Below are 17,791 nucleotides of genomic sequence, written 5' to 3'. Positions count from 1 at the left end.
CCTCTTCGCAGCATGCAACCGCCCCTCCACACAGCGGGAGACACTTTGATGTGTGCAGCTGGAGGTACCGGCAGCTCTGGTCGAGGATGTGGCAGCTCCTCTGGGCTGCACCTGTGGTAAGTTGGTAACTTTACCCTGGGGGGGGGTGGGTTAGGAGACTGGGCCAGGACATGGGGTGGAGGGGCTGTGGGCCAGCAGGGGTTCAGGTAGGTTGGGGCCACAGAGCTGGCGGGAGGTCAGGCTGTGGTGGGATGGAGCCATGGGGAGGCGGGTAAGGTTCATATTAGTGGGGGGAGTTCACCTGTCTAGTGAACAAAGGTAAGTATACGTGTCCCTTATTTAAGCAAGTATTCGTAAGTAAAGTACTTGTTTAATGAGGGATGAATGTATTAGTCAGGGTGGTTAAGAATAGTGTCGCTAGCCTCTGTTAGTCAGAAGCTGGAAATGGGTGACAAGGAAGGGATTACTGGATGCTTACGTGTCCTGTTGATTCCTCTGGGACACCTTACATTGGGTCTAAATCATGGCCACTGTCAGAAGACAGGAAGCTGGGGTAGATGGAGTTTGGTCTGATCCAGTATGGCTGTTCTTATGTTTCTGTAGCCAAGAGAAGCTCAAAAGTTCCCAAGCTCCTCTTTTATATCTAGTGATTCAATTTAGTTGGGAAAGAACAAAGGGGAGAAGGAAGAGTTACTTCTCAAAAACTTACAGCTGGACCCAATTTATAGTGAATGGTTTGGAGTCGATTGTGTTTCATTACTGTGTCGGAGGGAAGCTTATGAAAATCTCAATTTTTTTCATAGGCCAACCCCCAAAATACAAAAGGGTATCTATTGTATTTCTGCTTCTTCCATCTTTTTGGAAGTTTTTATCAGTTTTCAGAGAATTTTCTCCAGCTTGCAAATATCTCTGTACTAATGTGGTATGCTTACAAGATAGCTGGCCCCTGTGGACAGATTACGCCCCATTCCCCTGAACCAGCCACATCAGTGCAATCAAACTACAGAGGGCTGTGATACACCTGGGGCTATAAAGGACTGCCAGTGTGCAGCTGGAGGAGGAGGAGTTGGCTGAGACGGGCAGCACCTGAGGGAAAAACTGCCCTGCAGTGGAACTGATGCCTGATGTGGGTCCCCTGGAGTGAAGATTCAAGATGCTCGGGGAGACAGCTCCAGGGCTACTAGCTCAGAGAGAAAGCAGAACTGGCCAAAACTAGAACCTGCCACACCTAGGCCATAGGAGAGTCTTTCATTTCATTTGGGGATGCTACTCCCAAGAGTGCCAGAAGTTCCCTAGAAGTGTGTGGGGAGGGCTTCGGTGCCCAGGCTGTGACCTCCCCAAGGACCTATGTATGCTCCAGCAGCTCCACTGTGAGGTCCTCCCGAGGTGCTTAGCCTTCAACCTCCTTCTGTTCTCCCACCACTGTGGCTCTTCCTCTCAGGCCCCACTCAGGCTCAGGGAAAGGCTGAACTACTCAATGAGTTTTTTGCCTCAGTCTTCATGGACAATGTCAGTTCCCTGACTATGGCACTAGGCAATACAGTATGGGAAGAAAGTGGGCAGCCCTCAGTGGGGAAAGAATGGGTTAAGAGCTATTTAGAAAAGTTAGACACACACAAATCTGTGGATCTGGATTTAATGCATCCAAGGGTACTGAAGGGAATTGGTAGATATCATTGCAGTGCCTTTGGCTATTATCTTTGAAAACTCATGGAAATTGGGAGAGGTCCTGGATGACTGGAAAAAGGCAAATGTAGTGCCCATCTTTAAAAAAGGAAAGAAGGACAATCCAGGGAACTATAGACTTGTCAGCCTCACCCCATTCCCTGGAAAAGTCATGGAGAGAATCCTCCAGGAATCCATTTTCGAGCACTTGCAAAAGGGGACAGTGATCAAGAGTAGACAACATGGATTCACCAAGGGCAAGTCGTGCCTGACCAATCTGTGTAGCTTCCATGATGACGTAACTGGCTCTGTGGACATGGGGAAGTCAATGGATATGATATACCTTGATTTTAGCAAAGCTTTTGGTACAGTCTCCCACAATATTCTTGCCCATAAATTAAGGAAGTATGGATTGGATACACAGACTGTAAAATGGATAGAAAACTGGTTTGACAGACTGGCCCAATGGGTAGTGGTCAATGGTTCAGTCTCTGGTTGGCAGTTGGTTTCAAGTGGAGTTCCCCCAGGATCAGTTCTAGGGCGAGTATTGTTCAACATCTTTATTAATGACCTTGATGAGGGGAAGGATTGCACCCTCAGCAAATGTGCAGATGACACTAAGGTAGGGGGGTCAGGTAGATACATTGAAGGGTAGGGAATAAGGTCCAGAGTGACCTAGACAAATTGGAGGATTGGACGGCCAAAAGAAATTTGTCAACAAACACAAGTGCAGAGTCCTGCACTTGGGACAGAAGAATCCCAAGCACTGTTACAGGGCGGGGACTGACTGGCTAAGTTGCAGTGCAGCAGAAAAGAACCTGGGGATTACAGTGGATGAGGGGCTGGAGATGAGTCAACAGCGTGCCCTTGCAGCCAAGAAGGCTAATGACATATTAGGGTGCATTAGGAAAATCATTTTCAGAAGATCTAGAGAAGTTATTATTCCCCTCTACTCAGCTCTGGTGAGGCCTCATTTGGAGTATTTCATCCAGTTCTGGCCCCCAGTATAGAAAGGATGTAGACTCATTGGAGAGGGTTCAACGGAGGGCAACAAAAATGAGTAGGGGTCTGTAGCACATGAGCTATGAGGAGAGGCTGAGATATTTGGGCTTATTTAGTTTACAGAAGAGAAGACTGAGGGGCGACTTGATAGCAGTTTTCAACTTTCTGAAAGGGGGCTCTAAAGAGGATGGAAAGAGACAGTTCTCAATGGTGACAGATGGCCAAACAAGGAACAATGGTCTGAAGATATAGTTTGGATATTAGAAAAAACTATTTTATCAGGAGGATGGTGAAGCACTGGAATGCTTTATCAAGAGAGGTGGCGGAATCTCCATCCCCAGAGGTTTTTAAGTCCCAGCTTGACATAGTCCTGGCTGGGATGATTTAGTTGTGGTTGATCCTGCTTTAGTCAGGAGGCTGGACTAGGTGACCTCCTGAGATCCATTCTAGCCCTAGAATTCTATGATTCTATGATTCTATTAAATGTATTTCCCGCACATCTTGACTAGACAGAGGTCATTTCACTGTCAAAAGGAGATACTTCTTCAGTGAGAGTTGGATTTCTGCCCTTGCAGTATATTTATCCCTTCCTGAGCTCACAAACCCTCGTTAGAGCCCCCTTTCAGAAAGAAAATCAAGTTCAGGTTTCATGTAACTGTGCAAGGCACTAGTGGCAGGGCTTCCTCAGCTACTGTTAGATGATCATTTTAGTCAAATAACTAGAATGCTAATTCATCTTCCTGTGCATAGAATGCTTGGTACATCACTAGAACTACTAAGTTTAAAAAAAAAAAAAGACACTATATTAACTGGACTGTTGTTCTTGTCTAGAATTACAGTCCATGAGCTATAACTTTTTGCTTGACTTAATCTCTAATATACCAATATTTGAGTATTAAATTGAGTCATCAGTGCCTGAGCTGAATTAATAGTAAAACACAGAAGAATTTAATCAATGTTATACCCCTTCATACCTCTTTAATTTAAATGCACTAACATTTCAACAAGACACAATTAGACACAATTATTTGAAGGTAAAAACATTTGTTCCCCTGATATACTATGAGGCATTTTATTAACAGCACATCAATACCTAGTAATAATTAGCTTTTGGACCACCAAACTGAATCAATGGCTGAAATGCTGTAGAAGCAAAAGATTGCTAAGTGTAATAGCCTGATGTTCAAATTATGCACGCTGTCCCTAGGTTATATGCTGAACACATTTGCAGTTCAGCAAGGAATTCAGGGCCTTTAAAATCAACTTTTCATCCATGCCTCCACTGGTGAGCATGCGAAATGGATAACATGCATATGCCTGTGATGACACTTGCAAATACCAGCACTCACTGAAAATTTTAGGAGCATTTGTAGGAGTAATTATCAAAATTTTTACCTCCTGGACCTATTTGTTCTAGCAGGTTTTGCAACTATATTAACATTTCTTGGGTGCAAACACAAGTGTTTCCATTAGCATAATGTGGATATACACATACAACTTTGCATATGCGTTCCTACATGGAACTTGGATGGTAGCAGGAGAGAAGAGTAAGAGTTCGGTGCAACATGCCGAGAATGCTAGTTTCTGTAAAATGGTTCTTTCTTGGGCCAGTTCAGTTTTACAAGCATGGAGGCATGCTCATGTCACTACACAGAGCAACATACATGAAACAAGGCACAAGCAGATCCAAGGAGTTTAAAGTTGTACACCTCAATGTCAACATCCTGAGGTCCTAACAATTTTTTTTATTTTAGTAACAGTTGATTCCCATTCCTTAGTCTGTGCTTACCAGATAACCCAATGATTGCAGCTATTGCAAGTATAGGACTTGATTCAAAGCCCTTAACAATGTGCTTTACATACACTTGCTTAAGTCCCATTGACTTAGATTAATTGATTTCAGTGGGATTTAAACATGTACTTTGCTGAATGCTTTGAAGGGAAGTATTAATTGCATGGTTATGACTGGCTTCCATTTTCCTTATGAGGACAAGCTAGAACAAGAGTGCTAACCAAAACCACCAACTACCTCTTCACCCCTCCTCCCCACACACCCGTTTGCTATGTTGAGGAATCAGCTGCTGCTGTCTAGCTGAGTATACAGCTAGTTCACTGGAGAACAGCTGTACTGCAGCCCACAATTCAGCTGCCAAAGACACATTTAGAAGTGTGTTTTCTAAATAAATAGAGTTATATGCCAAAGATAGAGTTTAATGTAAGAACATGTTTGAATTTTCCCTCCCCGTTAAAGAAAATGAATGTCCTTGCAGAAAAAAAGAAAGCATAATGTGTTCTTGCATCATTTATGCACTTTGAATTTAGCTTTTGACGCTTAGAGATATGTAAAGCAATGGCCATAACCAAAACTTGTTTTTTTAAGGTCTTGCCTTTATGACACAGTGGGATGTATACCGTGCTTTGTATTGTCCTATGATTTCTCTGAAATGGCACACTTATGGGAAGGAGCAACACTGAAGTTTCTGAATTCTCAGTGGAAATCATGGAACAAATACTGCTTCATAGGATGTCAATAGCATTATGTGAATAAAAAGTACATGGGTCACGTCCAAAAATGGTGCCACAACACAGCAGTATATCTTATTATAGAAATTGCTTGAAGTTTGTCTATATTCCTGCTCTGACACATGCAACTTTTTATGTACATTCCCACTCTGACACATGCAACAACTTTGTTGTTGTAACATCCAATAGTTTCTTCACACATCAAGAGCAGAAGAAACTCACTTTCCCTCAACCAAAGCTACTTCAGGACAAATTAGACTAAGTGGGACCAGGCAATTAATTCAGCAGCAGAATTTCACCTACCATATCACTGAATCTCAAAGAGGGAAGAGTCTCTACATTATGAGTTTCTACTCCCCATTCCAAAAAGGGGCCTTTTTTTACTATGTATAGCTGGGAAGGGACATGGGGTATTTTGAGTAAGTTCTATACTACATCCTATCCAAGGTGGAGTGCAAGGTTACTTTTTGGCAGGGAAGGATTAGGTTCAGAGGGTAAAATATAACAAAATGCAGTAGAGTAAAAAAGATCTGGAGTCTCTAGTGTCCTCTAGTTTATTTTTATCCCACTAGTTAATTTTCTGATATAATAAAAATACTTTTAACAGGGAGACCCTGTTAGATATCCCATCATCCTCATTAAGCACTTGACCTGATTAAGAAGAAAGATAATTTGAAAATAAAAAACTCCAAAGAGACTTACAAAAGCAGTTATCCAAGTGATATGTTCTACATCTGCTCTCTCTTTTTCTTTTTTTTCTTTAATTTTTTTTTGTTCTATATTAAAACAGCTAGAGACTGAATCTTTGAATTCTGCCCTAATTTAATATTTGGTGACGTATCTCCACTTGAGCCCACCACCGTAAGTAGCTGAATACTGCCTTATTGAACACATTTGTTACTAAACTCGCGAGTTTCACAGAGGCTCACTGTTAACACTGTTCTGTTGATAACACTGCAATTATTCCCCTGTAATTGTGGTCCCAGTGATCTTTATTTTGATGCTGTGAATTTCTGTGGGGCCATACTTCATGAATACAGCTGAGGCGTGGCAAAAGAAAGTAAAGAGGTTAAGAAATGAATGGCTCATGGCTCTGCACAGCTTTTTGCTCCTTTATCCAAGCCCCACAGCAGTCCTATTGCAGGGAATCTATGAGGTTCCAGCCTAGTGAGTAGGAACTGAGCTCTGAGGTGTTCAGCCTAAACCCCTGGAACGATGCCTTGCAAATCAGTGCACACAAAATCTCAGGTCATGGAACGCTTGAAGGGCAGTAATAAAGAGCTCCTTGCAGAATATTTTGTCCACAAGCCATGCTTGCTAGCAGCCATGAGGAGGCTTAGGCTACACTACAGTCTAGATCAACTGAGCGGAGAGGTGGCTCAGGCCCCAGGGCAAGTTGGAAGGGGGGCCAAGATCCACTCCCTGGCAGAGTCAGGGCCAAGGGCAGACGGGGCATGGTCTTGGCCGTGAGTGCCATTGGGACCGCAGAGATGGGCTTTCACCTTTCACAGCTGCATGCAACAGTGCTGCCATGGCAATTTAAAGGAGTTCAGAACTCTGCCCACCCCTAGTTACCTTGGTTTGAAATGCTGGGCCTGGGGGGCCTCCTTCCCCCACTCCCATCAGTGAGTTGGAGATCGATGCACTTGCAGTCAATTTAGAGGTCCTAGTGAAGGCCTGCCAAATCAACTGTACATCTCTTGCTCGTGAACTGTGGTACTGTCCCCTGCCTTGCTGTTTTTCTTGCTGGTTCTCCAATACTGTTGGCTTGCTGAGGTGATTTAGCCATCTCTAGCATCAGGACAAAATCAGAAACAAGGGCCTTCAAAGGCAAACCCAACAACCACTATCATAAGCCTGGGTTTGGTTTCAGCAGTTTCCCAGGTGTGGACATAGTATTAGAAGAGAAATACAACAAATTCTAAGGCATGTACACCAAGAAATTCAGCTACATAGCCAGCAAACATGAAGATTCCAAAAGTTTCAGTGTCATGATGAGATCGCCAGTGGTGGACATGAACTGAATACACAATCAGATGGCCTTAAACACCTTCCTGCAGATCCATCTGGGAAGTGTTCAGTTTGTTAGGAGACTACATCCCTTGCCATGTTCAGTCACAAAATTCTACCCCTTCCAGAATTGGACAACAAGCAACCAACGCAAAAAAATTGTCTTCCAGCTCATCGGTAGTATGGATAATTAGTTGAAAAATAGGTCAGCTAATTACTGAATCATAAGCTCAGGCTCTCGCCCAATCTTCCATAATGTACATGCCCTGTTGACAGAGGGCACAACTCAACAGTATTTTGCTCTCCCTGAGTTTCATTGTTTTGTCATCATCTCTGAGATTAAACACTACCTTTTTGCCTTTCAGCAGTGCTAGCCAATTCCTCACCCCAACAGTGCAGGACTCAAAGAGTGGAGGAAACCATCAACCTGATATCACTAATAAAAAATGTCTACCAGCTCCATTGCTGGGGCTCCAATCCACACATATTCCATACTGCTCCAGACTTTATTTTCTGCTCTCCAACCTCCTTGGGTTGGCCTGGTCTCTCAGACCTTTTCTGTAGCCTCTTTTCTGAGCTCCCAGGTCCTTTAATCTAACCCTTCCTCCTCCACGCTGCTCTCTGATCTGGTCCTTTCAGTCAGAGCACACTAATGACAAGCAACTCTTCTTACAGAAAGGGGAGTTTTCACCATCACCTGACCCAATTACACCATCTGGAGCAGGTGGGGTCTGAGCACAGGTTCATTAAAAAGCCATCCCAGTCCAGGCTGAAGCAGAGAGATGGTGAGGGTGCTAGCCTGGAAATCTTGATACCCTGGTGCAATTCCATGTTGTCATAACAATCAGATGTGACCTTGGACAGTCCACTTACATCTTGACCCCAGATTAAATGAGTTAGGCCCCTAAATGCCTTCGAGGCTCTGTTCCCCGTCTATAAAATGGCATGTCCCTATGTCTCAGGAGCATTGTGTGGAAAATTATATTAATAACTGTGGATAGAACTGAAGATTTTTCTCCCAAAATTCCTACCCTCTATGCCCCTCAAAACATGTCCTTTTTGCAGGAAGGTTTTTCAGTTCCAGGATGGAATTCCTGCTCAAACCCAGAGAGATTCCAGAGTAGCCAATTGCCTCATGTTCAGGGCACTCTCCTTTGACATAGGAGGCCCAGATTTAAGTCCCTTTTCCAAACTGGGAAGAACAGGTACTGAAACCTGGGTTTCTCATATTCCAAGTGAGCCTTCAAAGCCCAGGCAGGTCTGGGGTGAGGGTCTGTGTCATGGTTTGTTTGTGGTTTTCCACCGAAAATTCAAGAGGTCTTGTTTTCATCCCAGTGCAGAATGAACAGTAGCTTGAAACCTCACCATTTTTCACAAAATAGAAGCATTGTTTTCCACACAGACCAATGTTCCAGTCCCACTGCCCAGTCAGTCCCAATTGCCCCTTCCTGATTCCTTGGCCAGTTTCTCTCTCCACTCCTTTCTGCTACGCCTTCCCAGCCACAATGTCGCCCTCCAGTCTCCTTATTCAGTCTCTGTGACACCACCAGACACCCCTTCTCCTGGGCTCCTTGTCTTAGTCCTTTCACACAGGTAGGTTCTGTTCTTTCCCTGCCACTCACAACCTTGTCACATCTGTCTCCTCTTATTTTCCCTATCCGTCTACTGGTTCCCAGTCCTAATACCCTCACTTCTGCCTGGCTCTGCCTCTGGTCTCAGAGCTCTGTCCTCAAAGCCACCAGACTTCTATTTTCCCCTTCCATTTCCCTCCCAAATTCCCATTCTCCAGCCCCAACCAATCCCAACTACTCACCTTCATCTTCCAACTCCAGCCTTCTGCTCAAAAAGTCTCAGTTTCTCCTCTCCTGCCCAGCAGATTCATTCCAAATTACTCTGTTACCTCTCTACCACATTCAAATGGAACTGGTTCCTACCCATACAAGCTGAGCACCAGCAGAAGAATCACTGGCTCCCCGTTCCTGTACTCCACCCAGAGCAGTCACTATAGGGAAAGCCTGGCTTTATCCCTGTAGCCTGGGGGGACCATGGCAGCTAGCTCACATGCAATCTGCTCAGCACTCGGAGTAGTACAAAAAATGAAATTTTGTCAGTCAGTCTGGGGGATGGCACATAAGCATTCTGCTGAGCACAGAAGCTGTGAGACACTTCATCATGCTCAGTAAGGATGGGATCAATGACGGTTTTACCTAATAAAGATCAAAGTAGTTTCTACTAAGTATATGTTAACTAATGATTTCCCAAAAACTTAGAAAGTGATCTGTTTTTACATGGATGACAAAACACACATCCCTTCCTCAACACAACCATCCACTTCCTGTCATGGTTCAAAGATTCCTCCCGTGGGGGTGCTCGAGCAGTTCAAAGAAAAGATCTCAACTTTGTTCAACCTGTTGTTTTGAAACCTTTGTTTTTCCCTTGCCTTATTCTTGGAAACAGACAAACCATTTTAACTCAGTTTTTCAAGAGACATTGCAGCTGAGGCTCAGGCTTAGAAAATAAAATTGCATTTCAATTAAAGTTTGGCAAAGTCAGAAACAGCTTAAAACAGAGCCTTAAAATGGAAAATATAAGGCAACCTTAAGGATAGGTGTTATTAGTCCCACCTATAATTAACTATGGTGAAGTTTTTGCAAAAAAAAGGAAGAGGAGCCAGCACTCAGCTGGCTCACACCTAACGCAGTACTGGCAAGTACCAGCACAAAAAAAAGGACAGATGAACTATTATTCTCATTCAAGTGAGAAATCTCAAAATTTGTTCCCAATAAACCAAGTAAGTTATCACATGAGTGTTAGCATTAAGTCAAAACTAGCCTTTAGCAACATTTGCTGATGAACAAAGATTAAATGAGGATTGCCCTATTGTCTCATGAGAATGGGTATGCATTCAAGTATGAGAGAACAATTTAAACAAATATTTTAGTAATTTTGGAATTAATTAGCATAACTCTAAATTTATAACCTTGTATTCTTTTTAGCCTTACAACTGTTACAGCACAGGCAGTATTAGAGTCACTCTCTTCTTTCCAATATATGGAGATACACATCCCATAGAGCTGGAAGGGACCTTGGGAGATCATTGAGTCCAGTCCCCTGCCCTCTTTGCAGAACCAAGCACCAACCCTTTTTCAAAAAAAAAAAAAATCTATTTGCCCCAGGTCCCTAAATGGCCCCCTCAAGGACTGAGCTCACAAACCTGGGGGATAACAGGCTAATACTCAAACCACTGAGCTATCCCTCCCTGCAACTTAATGACTCTGCCTCAGTCCCACCTTAGAGAGACTATCTGTAGAAGAGCTAGTGTAGTTCACTTTCACCTCCCATTGGGTCTTTAGCTTCTCTTCTAAGTCTGCCAGCAAGTTTGTCAATTAATGCCAGGAGTAACGGAGTTCTTGATGTGGGTACCAGCTCCCCCGACATAGACCAAGATACCTAACTCATTGCTCAAAAAACAACTGACCAGACAGAAATGACTTCCAGTCTCTATTTACCTGTAATAGGTTTGACTCAAACAAGAAGTTGAGAGCTTCTTAGCTTGTTACCAAGACCAAGCTTCAGACAAACTGGGTGTAAATCAGATAACTGAAATATGTTGCAATGTGCATTTTTGTGTAATAATGCTGTTGTGATAGTTGGTTTCATCACCAAAGACCAATGCACGCACAACCAATAGACAAAAAGCAGTCAAGTAGCACTTTAAAGACTAGCAAAATAGTTTATTAGGTGAGCTTTCGTGGGACGGACCCACTTCTTCAGACCATAGCCAGACCAGAACAGACTCTGGTCTGGCTATGGTCTGAAGAAGTGGGTCTGTCCCATGAAAGTTCACCTAATAAACTATTTTGCTAGTCTTTAAAGTGCTACTTGACTGCTTTTTGTTTTGATAGTGTATAGACTAGTACGGCTTCCTCTCTGTTACCATTCAACCAATAGACAGTGTTTGCCACTACAGGTATATATTTTGCTAAAAATAGCTCCATATGTATCTTGTAAGTGCACAAAGGGTGACCCAAATAATAATTTGTGTTTTGTTTTAAAAACTAAATGCAGTTGTTTAAGATACACCCACTGCAAACAGCGTACACATACAGTTTGTCAGGGTTAGCCACTGGGAGACTGCCAGCCTCATGGAGCAGGGATGGGCAAGCTTTTTAGCCCAAGAGGCACATCAGGGTATGGAAATTGTACAGATGGACATGGGTGCTCACAAAACTGGGGCTGGAGTGTGGGTGGTGGGATGGGAGGGTATGGGGGCTGTGGCTGAGGATGTGGGCAATGGGATGGGGCTGGAGGGGTTTGGGGTCCAGGAGGGGGCTTATGACTGGGAGTGAGGATTTCAGAGGGTGAAAGGGGGATCAAGGCTGGGGGAGAAGGTTGTAGGTGCACAGGGAGGTACAGGGATGCAGATCTTGCCTCAAGCAGCTCCCAGAATCAGCAGCACATCCCCTGGCTCCTATGCAAAGGCACTGATGGGCGGCTCTGTGTGTTGCCCTGTCCATGGGCAGTGCTCCAGCAGCTGCCATTGGCTACAGTTCCCAGCCAATGGGAGCTGTGGGGATGGCACTTGGGGTAACGGCAGCATATGGAATCCCTGGCAGCCCCTGCACAAAGGAGCAAGAGAAGAGACATGCTGCTGTTTCCTGGAGCAGCACAGAGCCACAGCACATGCAGAGCAGGGCAAGTGCATGACTCCAATACCCAGTGGGAGTTTGAGAGCTGAATTAAAACAGCCGACAGGCCAGATGCAGCCCACAGGCCATGGTTTGTCCAATCCTGTCGTAGAGCCACCCTGGCAGTTCTGCACTGCCTACAGATTTCCTTTCCAAAAGGGAGAATTCCTAGTTAGCAAATTAAACTGGGTTTTCTGGCTGCTTTGCTCCCCAAAGCATCACAAAGAGATCCCAAGCTCCAGAATTGAGCCCTGTCAGTTCACTAGGCACATTAGTATCACAGTTACATCATTTAGTTAGGACTAAGGATACAAACTTTACAAAGATAATAGCACTTTAGAAAATAACCTTAAATATAAACCAGAGACTGAGCAGCTCCAGCTGGAAGACTCCAGTCCAGAGCCAAAAAAGAGACTTAGGTGCCTAAGTCCAAAATGTAGGGATGTGCTCAATATCCCTGCGTGGCTGCTGGCTAACTGTAGGTATCCTGAACATCTTGCTGCCTATATTTTGGTGGGTGAGATATCCAACAGGACGTAGCATTGCAGTGCTGAGCATCGTGACAGTTAACTTACTGGTGCTTGGAAAAATCACAAAAACAAGGCTATCCACAAAGCCTGAATACTGACTGGAGAGGGATAGGAAACACTGTGGTCCACAGACATCAATGTGCTAGGCAGGGAGATGCCTGTTCTAGTTGATGGGACTTGCTGAGAAGAAGGGCATGTCCTAAGCTTGGCCCCTCTCTCAGAGTTAAGCCAAGGGCTTTTAGTGATCAACAAATGGGAATCAGGCACATAGAGCTAGGAAGCTTAAAGGCCTAAGGCGTTTCTTGCATTCTGACAACTTTTAGCCAGTGGTTAGAACATTCATCTGGGAGTCGGGTGTGGTTCTTCCTGCTCTGCCAGCAAGGGAAGAAAACTTTTGAAGATGAGCCTCTGAGGAGCATATTCTAACCTTTGAGCTTTAAAACATTTTGATGTGGGGCTCCCTCAATTGTTCGTGTTAATGCCATTCCTGTTAGGATTAAGTAAAGAAAAGTCAGGGGAGTAATAATCTGGGTCTCTTACCTCCTAGTTTAATGGCCTAGCCATCCAGCCATACAGGCATTCTTATCCCATGCCTTACTCTGTCCAGTTCACTAACTCTTTAAGTACTTATCCAAAGTGGAACAGCTTCAGCAGGAGACACTTATTTCAGAGTACCCTACAGCCCAGTTGTTAAGGCACTTTCTGAAGAGGAAAGAAAATCCTTTTCACGTGTTTTTGCCTCAGCATGCAGTGTAGGGAATTGAACCTGTGTCTTCCACAACCTGGCTGCATTCTCTATCTATAAAAGGGGGAAGATGCACACTTTCTTCTCTAATATTTCTTGTGAGAAATACATATGGGTCCTAGCTTCAAACTGTGGACCTCCAAAAGATGGATGTTGCTTTGTTCCAGAAGATGGGCAGGGTCTAGGCTATAGATTAAATGAAAACTAAACAGATATAGCAGGGGTGGGCAATAATTTTTGGAGGGAGGGGTCACAGGCTGGACTCGTCTATATTACTGGAAGAGGTGCAGAGTCTGGGATGGAGGCTGGGTGCAGAAGGGAACAGGCAGGGGATTGGGGTGGAGGTAGTGGTGTGGGTCTAGGAGGGAGTCTGGGAGAAGGAGGGGGTTGTGACATGGGGCAAGGAGTTGGGTTTCAGGGTTAGGGATGGGGTATGGGTGCAGGAGAGGATTTGTACTTGGGGAAGGGGTATAGAGAGGGGGCCGTGGTCTGGGAAGGAGTTGTGACCCAGGAGGGAGTTGTGACATGAGACAAGGGTGAAGGGGAGGGGGCAGGTGGTTTGGGTGGTGACCTAGGGCAAGCAGTTGGGATGCTGGAGGGGGTGGGATGTCAGATGCAGGCTCAGGTTGTGAGGTGCTTACCTGGGCAGCATGGGCCCAGCAGTTGTCCTCTGAGTGGCTTGGGGCTGCAGCAGGCAGGGAGCCTGCCTGAGGGTCCCAGCAGGTTCTGGCTACATCCAAAGGTGTGGTTGGCTGGATTTGACCCATGAATCATATTTTGCCCACCCCTGTGCTATTGGCTAGTTTAGTCAGAGAGGCACTACCATATGGATTTTATGGCTCCTGTTCTTAGATTACTCCTCCTTCAACACAGAGGGAGCTTGAAGATTAACTCAAGCTTTGTGGATTCCAGTGCTTTTCTAGGTGCCTAACGTTAGGTGTTCCAGTGCTAAGCATTGCAGAACCTACAGTCCTGTTACAGATCTGGCTGGCTTATCTGCTTTTTAAGCTTAAATGCTTCTCTGTGAATTAGTTCCTGCAATTAGTGAATGTAAGCACAGCTTCACCGAGATATAAAGAGTACAGGAACTCTTCAATGACCAGTGGAGAGAACTTTACCGTTATCACACTGTTTTTTCCGATTTGCAGCAGGCAGGCAGAAGTTGATGAAGGAACATTGAATAATGCTGATTGCTGTTCTGTATTTTTTAGAAGGGGATACAGGACTCAGAGCTGATCTAAGTAAATGCGTCTTTCTTTCCCTGACAGCTGCATGATGTTTAAATATTGACTTTTACCTTCTTAGCTACATGCGGTGGTTACTCTTTTGGCTGGTTTCCAAAGAGGAACGAATTGCTTATCTCTAAGGAAGAGCTGAGGATGGATGTAAAAAATTCCAGCCTGTGGCAGTCAATGAAAGTTGTTTTATTTTTCAGGATGCCAAATCCCCAGCTGACCAGGTCTGTGATCTGACAGGCTTGTTAGCTCTACTGATTCCATTTCTGTCATGTGATATGTGTTGCAGTAACTAGGGCCCTCCAAATGGAAGACTTTCTTGTGAATGAATGCCGAATGCTTTGTGCCGGCACGCTGACTCTTACAGAATGTTTGCATTTTTGTGGCCGAGGCTGGCCTTCGGTTTGGAACGTCAAACATGCATATTTAAACATAGAGCTGACAGTGGAGCTTAGCAAGCAGCTGGGTAGGTTTTGAATACTTTGCGATAGCAGCGGGTTGGAAGGAAACCTATGCATGACTTTCCATATGAAGATTCTTTGTAATCTGTGCTCTGTAAACTGGCTACGTCCTGCAGCTGAGCATGACCCTTAGGAATGGGACCGTAACTTGACTAGTTTAGGATAAAGAGATGCTAACCAACTTCTTTCCTTCTCTAAGAGCACACACATAACTACCCAGCTTCTTTCCCTATCCCTCATCCCCAGTCTGGGGTACTGAGCAATACATCTTATTCAGTTCTAATAAGTAACAAGAATCCTCACTTGCATGGTGTGGAAAGATGAACCCTCTGTCTGGACTGAAGAACCAAGTGTTGCTTCTTCAAAGCAATGAGCAACTATGTTCACCAGAACCTTTACTGTTCCTTGAAAAATACATTGCAGCTGCTCCATCACTAAAATACCAATGAAGATAAAACCTTAATTTGTCAGATCTCCCAGTGTGTTCCTGTTTTTAGCCCAGTTATTCTCCAGCTACTTCTCCATTTGAGAAGATGATTCTTGCCCTGTTTCCTGGACATCATATTTCAAAATCCAGCATCTATTTGCATTTGCCTGTCTCTCCTAACTACACTGGGCTGTAAGTAATTGCATGTATCATTTTGGCCATGGGTGTTATTTCAAACCTTAATGCTTTGAAAACACTGGCTGCGGGGGAAAGAGTGCTTTGGCATTGGCAGAGATGGTTTTTATCATATTGTTCTCAGTCTGAACAGTAAAAGGAAGATTGATTAGGGAGCTTGCCTGGCATGGGGAAATCAGGGTCCAATTTCTCCTTCCCTAATAGGATGAGTTACTTAGAGCCACATGGCAAATGGGATAGGACTGATTACAGCCTGTGTGCCCTCCCTCCTTGTTGAATCCACAGCCCTGAGGTAGGTGCCCAGAGATCCCCCTTGAAGCGTAAAGGGAGATTTGCAGGCTTTTATAAACCCCAGCTACAGGGAAGTAAGTGTGCTGGGGAGCTTCCTAGCCAAAAGGCCAGACTGAAATGGAGGGACCTCCTTCTACTCTGAATCCTCAGTTATGAACGCTTTCCTGGGCTTAAATATCTGAACCAGGTCAGCCACTGATAGGGAAAAAGAGAATCAGCCATTTCATAGAATCATAGAATTTTAAGGCTGGAAGAGACCTCAGGAGGTCATCTAATCCAGCCCCTTGCCTAAAGGAGGATCAACCCCAACTAAATAATCCCAGCCAGGACTATGTCAAGCCAGGACTTGAAAACCTCTAGAGATGGAGATTCTACCACCTGTCTCGGTAACTCACTCCAGTGCTTCAACATCCACCTGATAAAATAGTTTTTCCTAATATCCAACCTACTCCTCTCCCTCTGTAACTTCAGACCATTGCTCCTCGTTTGGCCATCTGTCACTACTGAGCACAGTCTCTTTCCATCCTCTTTAGAGCTCCCCTTCAGGAAGTTGAAGGCTGCTATCAAGTCACCCCTCAGTCTTCTCTTCTGCAAACTAAATAAGCCCACATCTCTCAACCTCTCCTCGTAGGTCATGTGCTCCAGATTCCTAATCATTTTCATTGCCCTACACTGAACCCTCTCCAATGCATTCACATCCTTTCTGTACTAGGAGCCGCAGAACTGGATGCAATACTCAAGATGTGGCTTCAGCAGTGCCGAGTAGAAGGGAACAATAACTTCTCTAGATCTGCTGGAAATGCTCCTCCTAATGCACCCCAATATGCCATTAGCCTTTTTGGCTACAAGGGCACACTGTTGACTCATATCCAGCCTCTCGTCCACTGTACCCCCAGGTCCTTTTCTGCTGCCCTGTTACTTAGCTAGTCGGTCCCCACCTTGTAACAGTGCTTGGGATTCTTCCATCCCAAGTGCAGGACTCTACACTTGTCCTTGTTGAACCTCATCAAATTTCTTTTGGCAGTCCAGTCCTCCAATTTGTCCAGGTCATTCTGGACCCTGTCCCTACCCTTCAATGTATCTACCTCACTCCCTAGTTTAGCATCATCCTCTAAGGGCACAGTAGTTAGGAGCCCACCTGACAAGTGGGAGACCTTTTTTTCAAATCTCTGCCCTGGTTTGGAGCTGGAACTTGAATCTAAGCCTCTCACCTCCCTGCTGAGTGCCCCTGGGTACAGTGAATCGAGGTGCCAGCACTTGTCCTGATATTCAGGTGAGTTGGTGTGCAGAGAGCTGAGTGGGATGAAGAGGAAAACTTGGAGGTGAATGGAGGGAGGTGAGGAGATAAGTGGGTGGATGGACAGAGAAGAGAAGAGGAGTGATTAGGTCAGGCAAACTGGGGAGGGTGTGCCAGCTTAAAAGCGAGGAGACTAGCTGGGAGGTGAGCAGTGAGCAGGCAGGTGGGTGCATAGACTGTAGGGAGGGGTGAAGAGGTGGGTGGACGGGCCAAGCAGATGACAAGGAGACTAGCAAGGAGGCTGATTTGTCCTGGACTCTGAATGCCACTAGGGACAGCCTCAGACCTAACCATGGGGCACACACTATCCAGAAATGGGTCATTCTCAGGCTTTCCTCTTGAAGCTGTTCCATTTGGTACAAAATAGTTAAATAGTTATTGGACAAATGAAAGCTTGTTTCTATAGCTTGGTAGTTGAGGCATTCACCCAGGATATGGGAGAGCCAGACCCAAAAATTCCTGACCTTGTGACCATGATGGTCTCTTTGCAGCTTGAAGCTTTTCAGACCACACCCATGGGATCAGTGCTCTGTAGGTAAAATGGGAAGGGGAATGTTTGGCAAGAGAATCCCACCAGGACTTGGGCTTCAGCGAGGCACCATGCTGCTTAGCAGCATCAGTACTTAAGTAGCTTTGCTAATGCACACCAGCAGAAATGCTTGTAAACTCTTTGGGCTTGTCTACACTTGAGGGAAGGGGAGGGTTCAGAAAATAACGAGCCC

Source organism: Carettochelys insculpta, chromosome 1, assembly GCF_033958435.1.
Source record: "Carettochelys insculpta isolate YL-2023 chromosome 1, ASM3395843v1, whole genome shotgun sequence".
In the NCBI taxonomy this organism is placed as follows: domain Eukaryota; kingdom Metazoa; phylum Chordata; order Testudines; family Carettochelyidae; genus Carettochelys; species Carettochelys insculpta.
This window is presented reverse-complemented; position numbering follows the sequence as displayed.